At 46.8% G+C, this 21,750-nt stretch overlaps 1 protein-coding gene across 2 annotated transcripts in view; it reads right to left on the bottom strand.

Annotated features, from left to right (window-relative positions):
* Positions 1 to 31: 31 nt before the first annotated feature.
* Positions 32 to 21,750, bottom strand: part of TMEM260 (transmembrane protein 260) — a 102,295-nt gene continuing 80,576 nt past the window's right edge. Inside the window, exons 16-19 of one of the 2 annotated variants that reach the window (XR_009264479.1) lie at positions 13,057 to 13,165; positions 11,120 to 11,285; positions 3,935 to 4,359; positions 32 to 1,126 (exon numbers count right to left, since the gene is read on the bottom strand). The gene's annotated coding sequence lies outside the window, so the exon portion shown is untranslated. The remainder of the gene's footprint in view (positions 1,127 to 3,934; positions 4,360 to 11,119; positions 11,286 to 13,056; positions 13,166 to 21,750) is intronic. The other variant, XR_009264480.1, reaches the window with a different exon arrangement.

Raw genomic sequence — 21,750 nt, 5'->3', positions numbered from 1 at the left:
ATCCACAAATAAGCAACCAGAGTTTCAAATCTCCTCCACTGTAGATATGTTTATTAATTAGAGCTACTGTTTCTCAAACGCTTGCTTTGGGCCAGGCCCGTACGACTTGCACTCATCACATTTGGCTTTCCCAACGACAGCATGAAGTAGGGTTAGTTTCCTATCAAGGAAATTCGATAAAGTAACTTGCCCAAGATCACACAGTTTGAAGAGGAAGAGCTAGAACTCACACTTGGGTCTGAATCTGAAGCCCAGGTTTTGGATACTGAGTTGGGAAAAACTGATTTTTATAAACAAGAATAAAAATATGACCATGAAAACACATTCTGTCCAAAGGGATAGAGTTGAGACGTTTCTCATGGTTTGTCATAACTGCTCCAGGTTAGAGATGTTACCCTTTCTCCTCCCTGGTTATTCTTCTACAAAACTAGGCCACCCAGCCACTCCCTTTGCCAGCCAATTGGGCATACACACTCCTGCTAATTGTGCCGAGTTATTTAGGCTCTTTTGGAGGCAGAGGGAGTGGTAGGGCGAGTTGGCCATAAAACATCTTCCTTCCATGAGGAATATTCCTCTCTGGGGCTGAAGACTATTCTTGGCTACTCAGAGCTGAGACATAGTAAGGTCCCTGAACTGAGAGACTTTTCCTTCTTTTTTGACTCTAAGGGATGTTTACTTGCATCCCATGGTGCTGAAAGGAGAGTGCACTGGGTAGATGGGCTGTCGATTTTGACTCTCCTCTAGGGTTAGGCTCTGGGATGATTGATTTGCCTCTCCTTATTACAGAGACTTCCTCTTTCACACACAAGGATGCCTACTGAACCCTTCAGAGGCCACTTGTCAAGTAAAATGAGGCACTTGAAAACAACTGAATGAACCACCTCCCTCTATTTTCAAATTTAAATCAATTCTTTCATTTTGCCCTTGCTCGGGGTGGGTGACTTAAGCGTTTTAAACGCACACCTTTTCTCCACTGTGCCCTCTTATCTGCTTTTGATGCCTTTCACCTCCTTCTTGTGAAGCAGAATCAATATTCTGTTATTCTCTGTCATTTGGATGCTACTTTGGGCAAACGGTAGGGTTTTTGTTGCTGTCGTTGTTAGTTCAAATAACATCAGGAACTCTGCTGTCCACACAAAATCAACAACAACGAGAAAACCAGAAGTGGATTACTACCGAAATCCTTTTTGTTCTAAATTGTAATCAACTATATTGGATGCGAGGTTTGTCCATTTTAAAAATTTAATAATGGGTTTTGGTCCTCCTGGTTCTATAAAAAGGGCATTTATAAATATTAATATGGAATGCCACGGAAAGAACAATACATAACAATAATGAGAATCACAAAATCCCATCACATTTGACACTGTCATATCACCAGCTTAAGGATTAGCAGGTTAACCTTAGAGTTAAAAATATTGCTTCATGATTAAAAAAAAAAAAATCTCAGCATTAAAAAAGCTCCTTGTTGCATTATACATTCCTTTTGCCTTCCTTATTTTTCTTCAGGTTATGGGATCACTGCTTCGATTAACATTTTTGGGGAGAGTGGGCTTAGGGGAAGGTGGTGGGTTGAGTTATCTGCATTCTTTCTTGCCCACATCGTGCTCAGCTGGCTTTTGTATAATTCTAACCCCTGACACTGCTTGAGTCAAAGGCCTGGCGACTAATACCCCCATTTTAGTGGTGGGTTTTTTTTTTTTTTTTTTTTTTTTTTTTATCCACCCAAAGCACCATTTTAAATGATAAAGTTACCCAAGGTGTCAGTTTTCACCAGTATTTCTAAATACATCTAGTAAAAATGCAGCAATTTCATAGAAAATCCAAGCTATTGAGATCTAATCGCGGCTTAAGCTGTGGCTTTATTCAAATCTGGATCACCAATATGGCTTAAGATGTAAATGAAGTGCAGAGAGAAATAAAGCAAGAAAATCTGCGATGGCCTTTCTCTCTGCTATTTGATGCCCAGCCCTTATCAGTCAATTACTGCTGCTAAACTTCAGTGACAGCCTTGGTGTAACAGCCCCAGTAGCTGCTGTCCTCCTTCAGCCCGAGCCGAACAAAACACACTTTCAGTAGCCTTAATATGAAACGGAAAAAAGGTCAAAATAGACGGGCTTTGCCAAACAAATCCCGAAGATCCATTCTAATTTCCACCCATGGATCTTTTAAGTCGTCCTGGATGCTCTTTATGATACGTTGATCCACACTTAGTTTCATTAAAACTTTGTGACTTGGTATTTTTCAACCTGATAGCTTCACTAAACTAGTTCTCAGAGTGTTCGCTAAGCCGCTATGCATAAAACTACTTTGCTGTCATGGTGGCTTCTAATATCACCTAAATGCAGGCAGCGGCCGTTCTGGAAATGAACCTGATCTACATACATTCCATCTGAGCTTGGGAATTACTTTGCTTTTGCTTTTACTGGATGTCTTAGAAGGAAGAGGTGCTGGCCTCTACAGCCCCCACCCTAAGCTCTCCTGAAACTGAATGCTAAATTATCTACCACCCCCTATTTGTTCTGGAAGCAATCTACACAGAACACGACTTTTATCTGCTAAGGTTTCCAACTGGGATTAACAGATGCTAAAACATTTGGGGAGGAGGGAGAGAAGGAGGGGCCCAGAGAAGAGAAAAGAATGAAAATTAAGGTCTCTTCCAACAATGGCATGGCAAATGCAGACTAAGCTTAAGAAGCAAGGGGTTTCTCAGAGGGGTGCACCATGAACCTGGCTTCACTGGCATGAATTTTAAAATGGTGAAAGGAAAAGAAAGCACACTCTGGGCTCTCGGCCACCTTGGGCATCCCTCCTGATTAGTGCCACCTCGGCTTCCCTCTGCACTCTGACATCTGACGGAAGCCTTCATTCTTTATCAATTGCTGTGGTCACTTACACGTCACTGCAGTCAACAGAACTATTGGCAAAGGGTTTCAAAAGAGGAGGAGATCATTTTTCTAGGGGAAAAAGGGATTAAACATAAAATAAATAAATCAGCCAGGTAGGATAACAGATTCCTGGCTCCAGGGGAACGTGTAGTTATCCTGTGTTCAGGTAACACGGTGTCCCCCAAAGTTCCACCCACGACAACAAGAGGGCAGCCTTGCTCAGCGGCCACTTGTTGGCATAAGGTGGGGGGGGGGGGGGGGAAGCCAGTCCTCACTTGAGTTGACCTTGTCTTCTTCCCTCAGCTTTGTCTCAGGCTGTGGAAGGCATGGGCTAAGATTTGACATCGGGCCTGCATTTTCATTTTGTACATTGTCAGCCTTTGCAACGAAATCAACTTGGGTTGGAAACCTGACTCTCTGGGCAGCTAGTCTCTCTGACTCTCGACTGCTTCATCTCTAAATGGAGACAGTAACAGAGCCCTCTGCTAGAGTAGATCAGATGAGATGATTTGTGTAAAGCACCTGGCCTGGTGGCCGGCACCTGCTTGATGCTTCGTAACTGACAGGTTATGTCATGAAAGTTGTTATTGTCCTGTGATACCTCTGCACATATGGACAACTGGGCCGAGCATGACTGTCCGTGGGGCCCTACTGAAGAAAACAAACACATCCTGAGGCATAAACTTCACTTTGCTACTGTTGTTGAAAGCCGCTCAAGATAACCACACTGCTTCTGGATGCCCACCCCTCCCTCCTGCCCCTGTTACGGGGGAGCTGAGGATATGTAATTCTACACCCCACCCCCTCCCTACCCCATCGCCAGATGGTGGTGGGAGAAGGATATGACAACCACAGGCAGGCTTCCATCCCCAGGAATACCGGGACAAAGTGAAAAGGCCTTTAGGGGAACTCTTAGAGCACAGCATTGTGGGCTCTGCGAGGGGACCCTAGCACTGCCTGCTTCTCCTGTTTGCTCTCTCCCTGGGGCATTTTCCAAGATGGCCACGGCTGATCTGCTTACAAGACCCCAGCCGACCCAACCTTACCGAGAATGCTCAGTTCTGCTTTCTTTGTTGCGAATCTATAACCTCTGGGAACCTGGTTCTGAAAAGTGAGGCCTTGTGAAGAAAGACTGATGGATGCAAAGCCAGAGGAGTGGAGGACGAATCAGCCACGGGGTGTGTTTCCTACAATCTGGAAGAATCGAGTTTGGAGGCATGGCTTCAGGATTCCAGAAAAGTGTGCGATCACCTTTACTGATGTGTGAGGAATGAGTCAGTCACCTCCTTATCGATGGCATCAAAAAGTTTCTGAGGACCTGGGGTGCTGGTAGAGGCATCCTTCGAAGAGGAGTAGGTGGAAAGAGCATCGGACAGAGGGATCACGGACCCCTGTCCTTGCTCTGCCACAAAATCATTGGTTTCACCTCTCCCAACAGTAGTGTCCACATCTTGAAAACAAGGGATTATCTCTGAAGGGTAAGATTACATAGAGAGCTTTCACTCCTCACTCTGAACACCACTACTCATAAAAAAAAAAAAAAAAAAAAAAAAAATATATATATATATATATATATATACATATATATATACACACACACACACACACACACACACACACACACACACGCTCTTCCAAATGAGCCAGCCAGGCACCCCTACAATATAAACTTCCCATTGAAAATGAAACTAAAGTAAAAGGCGAGGCCTAGATGTCCTCTGAGGGTTAAATGGTACGTATGGATTGCAGAGTAAAGACACAATCTGGGACAGCTGAGGGAGATGTATCTGAACTCTTCTCATGCTCTGGCAAGATAGAGTCTGGAATATTACCACCAAGGTCATCTGGTAAAACTGGGCCTATAAAACCCAGTTCCGACTGAGACCCACTTCTCACAAGTTGGATAATCGTTTGACCAACTCCGCCCCTCCCTTCAGTCTGCTGTTCCTTGCAAACACTCCATGGCACCATGAACTGAGATTTGGGAGGGAAGGGGAACGATAGGGCTGTAGCTGCCCTACAGTCTCTCTTGGCTTGGAAAATGGCCTCCATTGCTCAAGCTGAGTTTACAGGATGATCGTTCAAGGTGAGGGTTTGTTTGCACTTTGCCAAGAGTGACCCTGCTTCCCACAAGCTTCAGTCTATATACAGAGGCCATGGGTCTAACACCCTGTGATGGGCCTTTTCTGGCCCAGGGTAATCTTCCTGGGTCCCCCTGCCCTTCTCCCCTCTTCATGCTCATGCCCTTTCACTAAAAGACCACCTAATGGCTTAGACCAGTCCTTCTGCACATCAAACCTGGCTGCATAACAGAAGCACCTGGGTAGTGACTTAATAACATAGATTCCTGAGTCCCACCCCAGGAGGCTCTGGGTCAGTAGGTCTGAGTGGAACCCAGCCATCTGCATTTATTATGAAGTATTCCAGGTATTCTGATAGCACCAGGCCAGTATACTGGTTTCTTTACCATTACCAGATGGTTTCTTTAGGGCTTCCCAGGTGCACTGGTCTGGGCCTGAAAACACAGTCACCCGTGGACAAACCATCTGGACAGGTGAGCCTAAAGACTAATCCCAACCTGCCAACACACCGCACACAGGTGGGTATTGGTGATGGGAACTCCACTCTGGCCACCGATGTTTTGACTATACAGAGTACCTCTCCCCTTCCCCTCCCCAGTGCGCTGCTCCCCCTCTCTTTTCCCCTCCGCCCAAGGGCAAGTTAACGCATGCACGGATGGAACAGACCTCTGAAAACAAGCTCTGCACGAAGCACCCTTGGCTTTGAAGAATCTAGTCCAATTTGCCACCAGTATCTAGGCTGGCTTTTGATTATGTTGATGATGAAGACTGTAAACAAAACCGCCTTTCTCTACTAATTAATTCCCTTCGAAGAACTCTAAAGATCTTTAATTACACAGTTTGAAAAGCAGCGGTTACCGGATCGGGTTGATGGGCCTGTGCACTCCTCTCTCTGCCCACCTGAACGAAGTATTTTCTTGTTTTCTCTGCTTCCCACACCTAGGATGGGCTGGCAGTAAATCCTGTCAACTAAACGCCTGACAAAAGTGCTCTGATGTCAAGTATAAAGAATGCCACCTACAGCTTAATGTCTGAAAAAAAACCCCAAGGGCTGCAAACAATGAAGGTTTTTGTCTTCTTAATGCCCAGTATGCAATCGAGTGGAAATGCTACTTCCATCCGCAATTTACAAATGAAATTAAAGTTGTTGAAAGACACAGGGTAAACCAGAAGCCTTTGTTTCTTTGCAGAACAGGAAAAATTTAAACCACTAAATGTTTTAGCAGATTTACTAAATTTCCAATTAAATCATGAAATCTATTATTGCAGAGCTCGGAGAGGGCAGTGTGCCTTTGCGCATGCGCGCTTCCTCTCTCTCTCCCCCCACCCCTCCACCTCTCCGCCACCCCCGCCAACACTCACATATGATATCAGCAAACCAAACTCTGTCCCCCATAAACAGCCTCATTCTGTTCTACCTGCGGGGAATCTGGGGTGCAGAAAGAGGCACACAAGCTTGAAGGGGACTGAGGCCGGCTGGGCAGTGGTTTTGGGGCACGATCTAGGCCAGTTTGCCCCAAGTGAGCGTTTCAGGGCCCCCAGCTGGTGGAGGCAGTCTGGCTGGAACAGGAAGGCACCAGGAGCTCATTCGTGGGGAGGGAGTCAGATCTGCTATACAAGAGCACCCTCTGCCAGTTGGCACGGAGGGCTGGCTGGAGAGGCCTGTGGCCCAGAGGTAGGGGAAAGGGCACAGGACCCTGAGCGAACAAAGCCAGCAGGGCTGGGGACCAGGCAGGAGAGAGATTCTATCTTCCAAACTAGACAGAACAACTCACCTCTGGAACAATAGCTAGTGCAGGCAGGGTGGATGCTGATTTTCCAAGGGCTCTCCACGTTAATCCGCCCCACCAAATCCAGCCACTAGGAGCCTGAATGGTCCTCCAGACACCCATTCAGTAGAAAATGACGGGTGATTTTTGCCCTTGTCTCCCGAGATCTCTGGTGAGCACCGCTGCTCTGGCTGACATGTGTTTGTAAAGATAAAGCACTAGGCTACTTTGGGGGCCCTCCCAGGCTATTACAAAGAGCAAGTGGTGCCAACTCGGGCTCTGCATGGCTTTTTAGAATTGAGCTGTTAATTTTTTTTTTTTATACACACCTCTCTTTGAAAAGGATTTGAAGCAACTTACAATAAAGGCAAACACAATAAGTTCATTCAACTAAAATTAGAAAAGCAAAGCTTTTTTTCCATAGAAAGGAGAAAGAAGCAAGCATTGACTGTCAACTGTAATAGAGTTACTGTGATTTAGCTTCAGATTAGGTACTGAGCTTCCTGGCAGCCAGGGCAAAAAAAGGATACCCAATTAGATAATCCATACAACCTACTGGAACGAAGGAGGTATGCCTTTTTTTTCTGGCATTAAGTCTATTTTAGGAGACTTTGTATAGGAACTCTAAAAGCATCATAGCGTGTGTTTGATAATCTTTTCATACAGTAAATGCAGAGGCAATTCTGATAACAGCTATTTCTTGCTATAATCTTTGGCACTTGTCAGAGGCCTTACGACTCAATCACGACTCAATAATGATAAATCTCGTTGGGAGGAAACAGAGTGGAAATGGGGAGTAGCTAGACAAATGTCATTCAAATTTTGGCTCCTGAGTATTTCATGCACTTACTGATTCACTTGATATTTCTTAAAAACCTACTAAATGTCACGTTCCAATGTGGGGGACAGAGCAATAAACAAGCAGGCAAGGTCTTACTCCCAGGGTATGACCTAACCTTTCAGTTAGGTATAACTAACAAAAAACTCAGTATCCTCAGAGGGGCGGATGGATAGCAGGCAAGCTTCCTTTAGCTTAGTTGCTGAATAAGGGCAGTTGTAACAGCTGGGATGCTTTCAGATGTAACTGTCAGAAATCCCACCTCAAACTGCCTTAAACAATGAAGAGAGGTGGTTTCCTTGATTTGGCAGCTCAGCGATGCTCTCTCTATGCTACACCGTCTTCACTGTTGGCTCCATCTTTGGGCTGATAGCAATATGGCTATTCAAGTTCTGGGAGCCACAGAGATAGGACAACCTTCAGAACAAGTCAGGAGACTATTTCTTCTCAGGACTTTTGCTTAGGATGGAGGACATTTTTTCCAGCCCCTGTACCCACCCCATTCAGCAGACTCTCTCTTTTGTCTCATTGGCCAGAGTTGGCCCATGTGCCCATTTCTGACCCAGTCCTGGTGAGGCAGGTGAGGTCACCCTTAGACCAATCAGGCCACCCCTGGAGTTTGGGCTAGGGTTGGCTTTCCTTGTAGTACTCGGTCAGGTGGGAAAGCAGGATACTTGAACAAAATTGGGATTGTTTGGGGCAGGAAAAGAGGCAGGGGATAAATGGATGCTGAGGCAGGTAGTTAACATTGCCATTTTGGTCTTTCAATGTTACTTCCCTGGCATATCAAGATTAGTGTAGGTGAATAGTAAACAAGGCTGTTGGAAGGTCTGTCTGCTTGGCTTCCTTCAGAAAAGAAGATCCTTACTATTTACCTTATTTCTTGAGCTGGACTAACCATTCCCCATATCTTCTGCCACTTCCTCAGTTTAGGTCTTTATCCCACTCATACACATTAAAAAAAAAAAAAAATCCTCCTAACTGGTTTTCCTACCTTCATTTTACTCAAATCGAATCTGTCTTCCATACTCTTGGAACAATCTTCTTAAACATAAATGTATGATATCACTCTCCTCCTTAGCAAATTCTTTCACTTTCTATCATGAACAATATAATGTTAACACTCTTTGCACTAGCACACAAAATTGAACTATTTAGGTAGACATTTAACAAATATATACAAGATCTATAAGAAAGAAACTAAAACCACTCTGGTACAAGAAATCAAATACGATTTGATTTTTCAATAGAGAGCTATCCCATGCTCATGGATAGGAAGACTCAATATTGTTAAGTTGTCTGTTCTTCCCAACTTCATCTATAGACTTAATGCAATCCCAATCAAAATCCCAGCAAGTGATTTTGTGAATACTAACAGATTTATTATAAAGTTTATATGAAAGGCAAAAGACCCAGAAGAGCCAACACAGTATTGAAGAATGAAGTTGGAGGACTAATACTACCTGACTTCCACATTTACCATAAAGCTATAGTAGATTGAGACGGGGTGGTATTGGCATGAGGCTAGGCAAATAAATCAATGGGACAGAATGGACCCACAGAAATAGACTCATACAAATATAGTCAACTGATCTTTGACAAAGGAGCAGAAGCAAAACACAGGACAGTCTTTTCAATAAATGGTGCTGGAACAAATAGATATCCACGTGCAAAAAAAGAAAAAATGGATCTAGACACAGCTTTATGTCATTCACAAAAATTAACTCAAAATAGATCACTGTCCTAAGTGTAAAATGCAAAACTATGGAACTTTTAGAAGATAACATAGGAGACAATCTAGGTGACCTTGGGTTGGGTGATGACTTTTTAAAAAAAAATTTTTAATGTTTATTTATTTTGGAGACAGAGAGACAGAGAGTGAGTGGGGGAGGGGCAGAGAGAGAGGCTTCAGGCTCTGAACCATCAGCACAGAACCCGATGTGGGGCTCGAACCCACGAATTGCGAGATCATGACCTGAGCTGAAGTCGGACGCTCAACGGACTGAGCCACTCAGGCACCCCTGGGTGATGACTTTTTAGATACAACACCAAAAGTGTGATTATGAAAGAAAAAATTAATAAGTTAAACTTCATTAAAGTTAAAACTTCTCCACAAAACACATTGTTAAATAGACTGGGATAAATTTGCAAAATACATATCTGGTAAAGGATTTGTATCCAAAATACATAAAAAAACACTTAAAACTCAACAATAGAAAAACATCTAGTTTGCCTAAAAAATGGGCAAAAGTTCTGAACAGACACCTCACCAAAGAAGATGTGCAGATGGCCAACACACATATGAAAAGATGATCAACATCATATGCCATCACAGAATAAACAAGCTACCACTGGGGCACCTGGGTGGTTCAGTCCGTTAAGCATCTGACTTCGGCTCAGGTCATGATCTTGTGGTTTGTGGGTTTGAGCCCCGTATCGGGCTCTCTGCTGACAGCTCAGAGCCTGGAGCCTATTTCAGATTCTGTTTCTGCCTTTCTCTCTGCCCCTCCTCTGCTCACACTCTGTCTCTCTCCCCCCACCTCTCTCAAAAATAAACATTAAAAAAATAATAAAACATAAAAAACGAGCTACCCTACACACCTATTAGAATGGCTAACCACTGACAACATGAAATGCTGGCAAGAATGTGGAGCAACAGAAACTCTCATTCATTACTGGTGAGAATGCAAACTGGTATAGCCGCTTTGGAGGACAGTTTGGCAATTTCTTACAAAGCTAAACAAAGTTTTGCTACATAATTCAGCACCTGGGCTCCTTGATACTTGCCCACGCGAACAGTCCCATGTGAGTAGTGTGCTCATTCTACAGGGTAGGAAGTGATGCTCCGGGAAATTCAGGAATTTGGGTAAGGTTGCTAGAAAATGGCAGAGTTGTTATTCAAACTTGGGTCTTTGGAAGAACAGAATTCATAACATCTGCTGCTGGCTTCATCAGAACCCAGAAAGTAGCCTGATAGGGAGTTCGTTTCAGAATGGAGGCTGGTCTGCCTGAAAAGCCAAGCTGAAGTCTACTAGGGTCTGTCCATAAAGAGAAGGATTGAAAAGATTCTCCAACCCCATGAATAAACGGAGGCACTGGACCGCTGGACCCAGTCTCCTCAAAACCTTAGTGTGGCAGGGGAGGGCGTTGTTAGTTTTCGCACTACTGCATTGTCTCTGCCTAGTATAGTGTCTGGCCCACAACAGGTGCACTTTAAATACCTGCTGACCAAATAAAATTAATAATATTTTCTTTTATTTTTTTAAAATGTTTATTTTTGAGAGAGAGAGAGAGAGAGAGAGGGAGAGAGCATGCGGGGACACACACACACACACACACACACACACACACACACGTGCAAGCGGGGGAGGGGCACAGGGGGGTGAGCGGAGAATCTGAAGCAGTCTCTGCGCTGAGCCCGCTGTGGGACTTGAACTCCCAAACAGCGAGATTATGACCTGAGCCGAAGTCGGACACTCAACCAACTGAGCCACCCAGGGGCCCCAATAATATTTTATTTTCTAATATTTATTAAGTACTTACCTTTTTAAAGACACTTTTACCTGCACTGTATCTGATGTGCGCATTAGCCCCAAGGATAGTGTTGAACAGAATTCACAGCTCTCATGCTATGATGAAGGAGTCGGGACCAGAATCCCAGTCTCCTCATGCCCATGACAGGGCACATTCCCTGTGTCTCAGAGCCACCCTTGAAGAAGCAAAGGCTCAGTGAGTAGAAAAGGCCAAGGGACAGAGGCTAACATTTACTAAGCACTTGTTATTGTATTATGTAATTTAACATTCACACAATCCTGTAGAGGTAGTTATCAATATTTCCACTTTAGAGATGAGAAAACGGAGGCTCATTGGAAGTCATCACTTGCCTAAGGTCACAAAATTAATAGGTGCTAAAGTCTGGATTCAAATTCTACTGGGCTCCAAACCTCATCCATTTTCGTTATATGGTGCCAAGATACCTCCCAGTTTTCTAAATTAGGAAACTTTGAAAGAGTTGCATAAAATAAGTGCATTATTTTGGACCGGAAACTGGCTCTCTGCTATTTAAATAAGAATGAGGTAGTGGTAATGCTTGTGGCTCAGTGGGTTCAGTTGAGGGTTGCTGATCTGATGCAGCAGTCAGCAAAGGGAGGGGCCAATTCACCGCCCACTCAGGCTTTGTGCTGCTCAGCTTACACCTGTGGCTTTGAACCCACTTCTGGAAGCCGGCCTTTCAAGAGGAACACTGCCTTTTAACCCCATGGCCCCAGAGGTCACCACGATGATGGGTGGTATGAACCTGCAGAGACTACATTTTTGGGCGAGGGGTGTGAAGAGATTAGTTGTGTCTAACCCGGAGAAGACTGGGGGAGGCCATGAGTTTGGTAAAACATGGGAAGTACTATCAGAAGAGGAGTAATGGATTCACCCAATGTGCTCATGACCAACATATAAGGAAGCAAACTTCAGTTTAGAGAGAAAAGAGTGCTTCCGAAGTAGGGAGAAAGTGAAGATCAATTCTTTTTTTTTTTTTTTTTTTTTTTTTAGGAAGGAAAGAGCTTGACATATTTTTTAAATGTTTATTATCTATTTTTAAGAGAGAGAGAGAGAGAGAGAGAGAGAGAGCGAGCACATGTGGGGGAGGGGCAGAGAAAGAGGGAGACAGGGGATCCAGAGCAGGCTCTGCGCTGACAGCAGAAAGCCCAGTGTGGGGCTAGAACTCACAAACCGTCATCAGTTCTAAGTTAACAGGGCCTCAGAGGCTACTGCACGCCCCGCCTGGCAGGGGAGGGGTAAAGAGGGCCTTGCAGCCCTACAGCAGCTGGGGAGTCTCTGTTCAGTACCCTGGGAGGTGGTTAGGACAGAGAATCCAGGGGATGTCTGCGAATGGGGAAGTGCTACGCCATCTCCAAGACCCCCCTTCAGGTCTGGGCTGAGACATCCTAAAGGGGGAAGCGGGCTGTAGGAGGGCACAGGGCTCTCACTATACATTTAGCACCTGGTTGTCATCAAGGGGGCCAGATACTACCTCGGGTGGCCCTGAGAACAGACATAAAGGGGAGGCCCTTCCACTCCCCATATGTTTCTCTGGCCTCATGCAGCCCCTAACCTCCCCTATTAAAGTTCAGATTCCTGAGGGTGGAACAGAAGAGCCTTCAGTAGATGGCCTCAACCTACCATTCCACGTTTTCTCCCTGTTACTCAGCCCTCACTCCTATTTGTGAGGTACACAGACCTACTTATTCCCCAAACACACCACATTCCTTCAAGTCTCCATGCCTTTGCCCATGCTGTTCTCCCTGCTTGAGACACCGTAACCTTTCTCAGGCTTGGTGAGCCCCTTATCATCCGGATCTTGCCCTCCTCTGGAAAGCCTTCCATTTCCTTTAAATCTGTGACGGTGCTCTCACACAGACTCCATGGCAGCCCAGGCTTGCCCTAAGGGTAGCATTTCTCACACTGCAATTGACCGGTTGACCCACCTGTTTCTAGTCCTCAGCTGGAAACTCCTCAGGGGCAAGACTGCCAGGTTTCCACTAAGCGCCCAGCCATAACGGGTCAACCCCATGTTAGTTGTGTGACAAGTGGGTGCTGAAAGAAAACACCGTTTGTTCAGTAAATACGTAAACAAAATATTCATAATTCAAGTCACTGTATTTAAGTTTAATTGTAGGAGTTCAGAAACGGGTTTGGGAAGAAGACATGGAAGCTTCACCGGGGTGGGGGGTGGGGGGGTACGTTAGGTAAGTGATGAAGCAGTTGAGAAAGGGAGGGTTGAGGAGAAGGAGTAGAATTAGACTCCAGAGTGGAGAGTCCATCCTGGAGAGAGATGGGAACACCCTGCACACGTTGGGTTTGGAGCCCCTGGATACCTGGCTGAGGACTTTGGGCTTCATCTTACCGGCAGGGCTTGGAAAGAGGAGGGACATCATGACAATGTCATGTGAGGAGGCTGAGTCTGGTGTCTTGCAGGATCACTCGGAGGTGGGGAGGCTGGTTGGGAGCTACAGCAAATCGTACCACATACAGCTTGGATGAGGTGAGGATAATCAAAATGGTGACACTAGCGTCCTCTGGTAGGCTGCATTATTGCCTCCATTCTTCACCTGCTCCCCACCCCCATAGCAGAAATACCCATTCCCAGCCTTGCCGTGGCCTCATGAGGGCAGAGCGTCCCCGCCTCCCCTCTTGACTTGGAGCTTGGCCAAGTGACTTGCTTTCACCTGTGGGATGTTAGCAAATGGGATGTCAGCAAAGGCCAGAAACGTGCTTGTGGGTTGGGCTTTCTCTGTTGGCTTCTGCCATTGCCACGAGAGGAACACACTCTGCTGGGCCCAGAGAAATGAGATACTTTGAACGGCCCGGAACCGAGGCCAGCTGTACCCAACCTAGACCGGCCGAACTCCAATCTAGTTACAGATCTGTAAGCAAGAACCGCATCCTTGCTGTCGTGAGCTGCCGCTCATCTCCAGGCCACCCCTCCTCCACTTTCTTTACCTGTTCTCCCTGCCACGTCAGGCACCGCAGTCTCTCAGCTGTGTCCACAAAGTTCTCTCTGCTAGCTCCTTCTCCTCAGCCCTGAAGCCGGCCCTGTTCTGTCCAATCATTACATTGATGCCTGGCCCTCCTCCAGGAATCGGCCTGTTTCTCCTTCTCAGCCTGATTTCCTGGAGACCTGTTCGTACCAGCTGCTCAACCTCCCTGCCCCACCCCTCCACACTGAAACTGGGTGGGTGCCTCTACCCTCTCGTGAAGCTGCTGTCCTTGGACTGCTTCCTCTCAGTCGTACTTGACCATGGACCACTTCCTCCCTGCCGGGCTCGCCTGCCTTGGTCGTCTGATGCCACACGGACTGCTGCCTCCCAGTCTCCTTCCAGGGCACCACTTTCTCTGCTTTTCTTTTATGTTCCCTGGGGCTCCTCTTCTGCTACTCTCCGCCCTGCAAGTGGGAGATCACAGGCACTCCGGAGGCGGCTTCGTGCGCCCTCTATCTGTCCGTGGCCTCCAATCCTCATCTTCAGCCCAGAACTCACTCCTGAGTGCCAGACTCGTGAATCCAGATTCCTAATGGAATCTCATTCCTTTATTCAACAAACATCTGACTGAAGACTCCTATCTGCCAGACACTGTTGTAGGTGCTGGACAGTAGTGAAAAAAAACCTGACAAAAAGCACTGCCCTCATGGAGCATCTATTTTACTAGAGTAGGGGAAGTCAGACAATAAATAAAGAAGCAAAACAAATACTATGTTAGAGCCACTGGAAGGCGATGAACAGAGGAGGTATGCCATCTGCCCATGTTTTTAAAGACTCACCCTGGGGCGCCTGGGTGACTCAGTCGGTTGAGTGTCTGACTCATGATTTCAGCGCAGGTCATGATCCCAGGTCATGGGATCGAGCCCACATCGGCCTCTGCACTGAGTGTGGAGCCTGCTTAAGATCCTCTCCCTCTCTCTCTCTCTCTCCCTCTGCCTCTCTTCCCCACTCACATGCTCTCTCTCTAAACTTTAAAAAATTTTTTTTAAAAATACAAGCTCACCCTGGCTGCTGTATTACAAATAAACAGGGGTGGGTGGGGGTTGGGCAGGCAGAAATGGGGATACTAGTTGGTTTCTATTTTTGAGTGCCCTTAGAGGCACCTCAGACTCAAAACTCCAAAACTGAACTCATTATTTTCCCCAAGCTTGCTCTTTCCCTGTGTTCTGCAGACCAGTGAAGGGCACCCGAATCCCTGACTCCAGCCAAAACCTGGAATCCCTGCCCCTTCCCCTCTTATCCAGCCAGTCACCAATCCAGTCCATTCTACAGTCTAAATACACCTCATTCATTCTTTCATTCATTGTTTCACTCATTCACCGAATATTACTGAACACAGAGCTGGTTTCAGACCAGTATTAGAGAGGTGAACGAACAGATACGATCCCTGCCCTCTTGCCCCTTAGAATTTAATGTGGGAAAGAGACGATAAAAACAAAAATGAGCCAATAAATATATGACCGCCTCTCATGGCAAGGGCTATAGAGAAAATGAGTTAGTTTCAACAAAGAAAAAAATTGAGAGAACTAGTTTCAATAAAGAAAAAAGCCAGCCCTATGCCTAGTGCTGCCATAGCAAATGACCACAAACTGGGTGGCTGAAAACAAGAGAACGGTATTCTTACAGTTCTGGAGGCCAGAAGTCAGAAATCAAGATATCAGCTGGGCCATGCTCCCTCTGAAGTCTCTAGAGAAGAATTTTCCCTCATCTCCTCCTAGCTGCTGTGGTTGTTGGCACAATTTCTGCCTCCCATCTTCTCATCGCCTTCTTTCCTCTGTGTCTATCTTTGTGTGACTTCTCCTCTTCTTATAAGGATACCAGTCATTGGATTTAGTCATTGGACGCCTTAATCCAGTATGACGTCATCTTAGTCACATTTACAGAGACCCTATTTCCAAAGAAGGTCACATTCTGAGGTTCTGGGTGGACATGATCATTTGGGAGCCACTCTTCCGCCCAGTACAAATGGCAAGATCTTTTTCAGTCAGATGGAGCAGTTTTCACACAGGCCCTCAGGTAGGAAAGGGCTTGGACCATTTGGGGCCAGGCAGGCTGAAATGTGAAAGGACTCAGAGGAGGGAACTTGGAGAGAGAGACAGAGCCGGATCATGGAAGGAGGAGAGAGAGAGACAGAGACAGAGAGAGAATGAGACACCAGTGATGCAGAAGAGAAGACGCTCAAAGGAGCAGAGTCCTTGAGAAGGTGGCCAGCCCAGGATTTCAGGCTGTCATGGGTGTTGGCTTGTGATGGGAGGAGGCCTCGGGAGTGGAGAAGGGGAAGATGGGCACAGACGCAGGTGGTGTGATGGTGAGGGGCAGAGAAATCCTTTCTAATGGCTTCTATTTTCTCAGAGACATAGGAGACAGCTAAGAGGTGAGGGAAGGGGGCCGGAGGTGAGAGGAGAGAAAGCAGCTGGTTGTGTTGACTGTAAGAGACCAAACTTCCGAGGACCGTTGGCAGGCTTGCTGTTCTCCAGGGTATGCCCGTTTCCTTCATGCCCACCGCCACCCAGCTCAGGCCACACCAGCACCTCGCTGTGACCGCAGTCACCTGCAGTCCTCTTCCTCCGGCCCTGCCTCTGCTCCCAGGCGATTCCCTCCAGTGCCACCGCCCTCATCACTCTAAATTCACAGGGCATCACGCCCCAGTTGGAAACACTTCCCACAGTGTCCCCTTGCCTTCAAGATACAATCCAAACTCTTTAATGTGGCTCTTAAGACCCCTTACGAGCTGGTCCATTTTGGCCCACAGCTTCATTTCTTGCCACGTCTGCCTCCAATTCTGCACCTCCACTGTCTGCGTCCCTTAAATGTGCCATTCCCTCTCTCCCCTCCAAGGCTTTGTACTCGCCATTTCCTGCTTCCTGCGGTACTCTCCCTCCCGACGTGCTGGCCCCCTCCCCTCATCTGTCCGGCTAATTCTCCTCCCATCCCCAAAGCCTGGCCTCCTCCCCAGGCAGCCCTCCCTGGCATCCTCCCACGTACAGGTGAGGGGGGTAAGTGTTCTGCATAATCCTCTATGCCACCCTTACTATAATGCAATTGCTTCGTTACTTATCTTTGGCCCTCACAAAGTTATAAACGCCCTAACGTACCATACCTATGTTTTTCATATTACCTGACATATAGTAGATACTTCAGAAAAACCTGTTAGAAGCACCTGGGTGGCTCAGTTGGTTGAGGGTCCAACTTCGGCTCAGGTCATGATCTCATGGTTGGTGAGTTCGAGCCCCACAGCGGGCTGGCTGCTGTCAGCGCAGAGCCTGCCTCAGATCCTCTGTCTCCCTCTCTCGGCCCCTCGCCAGCTTGCACTCTCTCAGAAATAAATAAACATTTAAAAAACCTGGTTAAATAAGTAAATTAATGGAATCATTAAAACAGTTTATGTCTACGCTGAAGGTCACAAGTAACTCAAAGCTTCAGAGCAGTTGATCTTGCTTCCCCTCCAGGCACAACGCAATTGCACTTTATTTACTTATTTTTTATTTGTTTTTATTTTTTTAATGCTTCTTTATTTATTTTGAGAGAGAAAGCACAAGCAGGGAAGGGGCAGAGACAGGGAGAGATAGAGAATCTTACACAGGCACCACACCCAGCGTGGAGCTTGACATGGGGCTTGGCTCGATCCTACCTACGACCCTGGGATCATGACCTGAGCTGAAATCAAGAATCAGTCACTTTTCTTTTTTTTCCCCCTTCTCCTCCCCCATGGTCTTCTGTTAAGTTTCTCAGGATCCACATAGGAGTGAAAACATATGGTATCTGTCTTTCTCTGTATGGCTTATTTCACTTAGCATCACACTCTCCAGTTCCATCCACGTTGCTACAAAGGGCCATGTTTCATTCTTTCTCACTGCCACATAGTACTCCATTGTGTATATAAACCACAATTTCTTTATCCATTCATCAGTTGATGGACATTCAGGCTCTTTCCATAATTTGGCTATTGTTGAGAGCGCTGCTATAAACATTGGGGTACAAGTGCCCCTATGCATCAGCACTCCTGTATCCTTCGGGTAAATTCCCAGCAGTGCTATTGCTGGGCCATAGGGTAGATATATTTTTAATTTTTCTAGGAACCTCCACACTGTTTTCCAGAGCGGCTGCACCAGTTTGCATTCCCACCAACAGTGCAAGAGGGTTCCCGTTTCTCCACATCCTCTCCAGCATCTATAGTCTCCTGATTTGTTCATTTTGGCCACTCTGACTGGCATGAGAGAGGGAAGGAGGCAAACCATAAGAGACTCTTAAAAACTGAGAATAAACTGAAGGTTGATGAGGCGGTGGGAGGGAGGGGAAAGTGGGTGATGGGAATGGAGGAGGGCACCTGTTGGGATGAGCACTGGGTGTTGTATGGAAACCAATTTGACAATAAATTTCATATTAAGAAAAAAGAATCAGTCACTTAACTGACTGAGCCACCCAGGCACCCCTTTTTTGATTTTAGAGAGAGAGTGTGTGCATGAGCAGGGGTAGGGAGAGAGAGAGAAAGAGGGAAAGAGAGAGAGAGAGAGAGAGAGGGAGGAAGGGAGGGAGGGAGGGAGAAAGAATCTCAAGCAGGCTCCATACTTCAGCGTGGAGCCTAATGCAGGGCTCAATCCTATGACCCTGGGATCATGACCTGAGGCAAAATCCAGAGTTTGATACTCAACAGACTGGCTCACCCAGGCGCCCCTGCACTTTATATTTGTGACATCAGGGAACCACACTCTGGCCATTCAGACTCGGCTGACTGTTCAGGCTTTAATTCTCAGGTGGACTTGTGACCGTCCATCTCAAATTGCATGAAGCTTTGTGAGGTTTTCCCAGGTCTTTCTGGTCCTATCTACTTTCTGTCTCTTCTGCAACCCTTGGTCTCTTTCATTCCATTGCAGGTTATGCTTTTCTTTATAAGTGGCCTTCCAGCTTCTGAAAGCCTTGGGATTGTGTATCTATTGTAGTCTCTTGGTCACTTGATTTTGAGTTCCCAGAAATTCTTTTTTTTTAAGCTGTTCCTTTCCTGTACGTTGCCCCAGTTCTGACACTCGAGGGGCGCTTCCTACTCTGCTTTCCGGCAGCGTCCCAAGGATGGACTTCCACTCACACCCATGTTGTCCTAACATGGCTTCTCAAGTGACAATGCCGAGTGGACAATGCTCTGGGGTCTGTTTTGTGCTTCTTTCCTATGGGCAGGCCGTCTGATCTTTCTCGAAGTATGTTGATTCTATTGCTCCTGTGCGCAGACCCAATTCCTGCAGGTGGCCGTGACTTTACATCTTTAACCCATTCCATTAATGATGTAGCTGTTCCTTCTCTTACTTCTAGTCTTCACAGCAGGAAACTTCCCACCAGCTTCCATGTCATTAGTGGGTAAAATCAGCTGCCTCTTGCCCTTCCGCTCCGTGTTCTAGTTATGTACTGATTACCATCGCAGAAAGCAGACACAACACATTGATCTTTGCTAATTCCTCTATTGCTAGGACAGAGGAAATAAAATAATTCCCACCCTCCCCTGCCCTTTTTGTGTTAACCTCAGTACCTATAAATTCTTACTGGAAAAATCCTGCATTACTGATTTGTCCATTTCTGAATGCACATTATTTTTATTGAAGAAAAGAAGCTATTTGTTCTTGTGTGTAGTTTGTAAATAGGCTTCTTCAAATAAAAGTACGCTTTCACCTCTGTACTTGTCGGGACTGTAGCAAATCCAATGTATTAACGTTCAACACTTACTCCAACTACCTTCTAGAATGCCTTCTGTACTGTAGAAATGCAGTGAGAGTGCAGTTGTCATTTCCCAGAGGCCCTTGCAGCTGGAGTTCCAGATGTGAGCACAGCTCAGCCATTCAGATGCACTCCATGGGATTTGGGAGGCAGGAGGAAGAGATAGCCCTCGTTTCTGCACTTCGCTGGCAAGCACAGTCAGGCACATTTAGCTCCCCTGTGTCTGATCACTAGCTTTGCAAGTGTCGAAAGCAGTGGTGGGATGGCCACTTGCTGGCATGATTTCCAGAGGGCACTTGGGTGGTTCTGGCTGTAGCAGGGGCAAGGACCTCCTGACCATGGTGGCTTCCTGAAGATGACAGTGATGTTAAGGTTCTGGAGTGGAAGGCAAGAGCCGTAGCTTCCAGTTTTAACAGAGAGCTTCCTTGTTATAGAAGGGTATAGCTCTGATGGTGGTCAGGTTCTGCAGAGCAGTGCTGAGGCCATTCTGGAAGGTTAAACTTGGAACCTGTCTCCTCAGTCCTTCCTGCGATCCTGAGAGCCATTTAGTGCCTTGTAACAGTCCCTTTCTAGTTTCCCTAGCTGGCACAGGTTGTGTCCTTTGTAACAGGAGCCTGACTGATATACCACAGGAGTACTTATTTGCAATATTAAATATAGTTTCTGATTAGAAAGATCTGACGGCAGGAGAAGCAGCTGAGAGGGAAGATTTAGGCATTTATTAACAGCTGCAACTATATAGGAGCCAAATCAGGACACTCGCCATTTTGGGCACGCATGCGACTTTCTGCGACAGCAACACCTATAGGATCTGGGGGCGTGGGTGTGAGGCAGAGCCCTGGAGACCCTAAGTCTCACATTAACTTGAACCTATCCTAAAACTCAGCCCTAAATCCATAAGCCTGCAGGTCAGATTCTTCTGCCACAGCCTTTTCAATGACGAATGTCCCCTCCCCATTCTCTCCCTGTCGTCTCTCTTTCCTTGCCTCCTCTCCTGCAGGAGTCCTTCACCACCATCTATTCCCACAACATACATGCGTGGGAGACACCCAGACACCAGGGGGAGGAGTCCATTTGTAAAGAAACCTTGTGATACAAACAACACACAGAAGTTTCAAGGGAGACATGAGAACAAGATCTGCAGTCGAGCACATACCTGGGAGAAAGCGCTATTACCCCTATGTGAAAAGCACAAAAAGGGGGCGTCTGGGTGGCTCAGTCGGTTGGGCGTCCAACTCTTGATTTTGGCTCAGGTCGTGATCTCACCGCTCCTGAGTTCGAGCCCTGCTTCGGGCTCTGCGCTAATAGCACAGAGCCTGCTTGGGATTCTCTGTCGGTAACCCCCCCCCCCCCCCCAACCCCCCGCCACTCTCTTAACACTAAAGAAATTAAACATTAAAAACAAAAGCACAAGAAGGGGAAAGTGGTTCACATGGCATGGGGAGAGGCTGTCCACAAGAACGGGTCTAGGAAAGGGCAAGTCTCTTCTCTTCTGTAAGTGTCGGTTCTATTTCACTACAAGTTTCGTATCAGGCAATACTTGCTCAAGGTGCACAACTTACAGCTCAAAACAACACAGCGTGTCTCCTGACACCCTTGAGCCCGCGCTCCTGGCTCCCCACCCAGAGGCTACCTCTCTGGCGAGTGCCTTCCCCAGTGCATTTTCCCCGTGGGGTGCCTCTGCTCCGGGGGTTGAATGGAAGCCTCCGAACTGGTGGGGAAGCGCTCCAGAGGGGGACGAGGTGTCTGCGGTGGGGGGCGGGGGGGTCCCGACAACCAGGATTCCAGACACCCCCCCCCCTCCCCCGGCAGTGTCTGGCCACGGGTCAGATCATGCACGTGGGCAGGACACCAGTGGCTGCCCAGTCCCGGTCACCCCTCAGGAGACGGCTGATTTGCAGGCAGGAGGTGGGCGCACGCCTTTCCTTTCCTTTACCT

The sequence above is a fragment of the Neofelis nebulosa genome, chromosome 7 (genome assembly GCF_028018385.1).
Source record: "Neofelis nebulosa isolate mNeoNeb1 chromosome 7, mNeoNeb1.pri, whole genome shotgun sequence".
NCBI classification, from domain to species: domain Eukaryota; kingdom Metazoa; phylum Chordata; class Mammalia; order Carnivora; family Felidae; genus Neofelis; species Neofelis nebulosa.
Note: the sequence above shows the minus strand (reverse complement) of the source record. Positions and strands in the feature narration are given on the sequence as shown.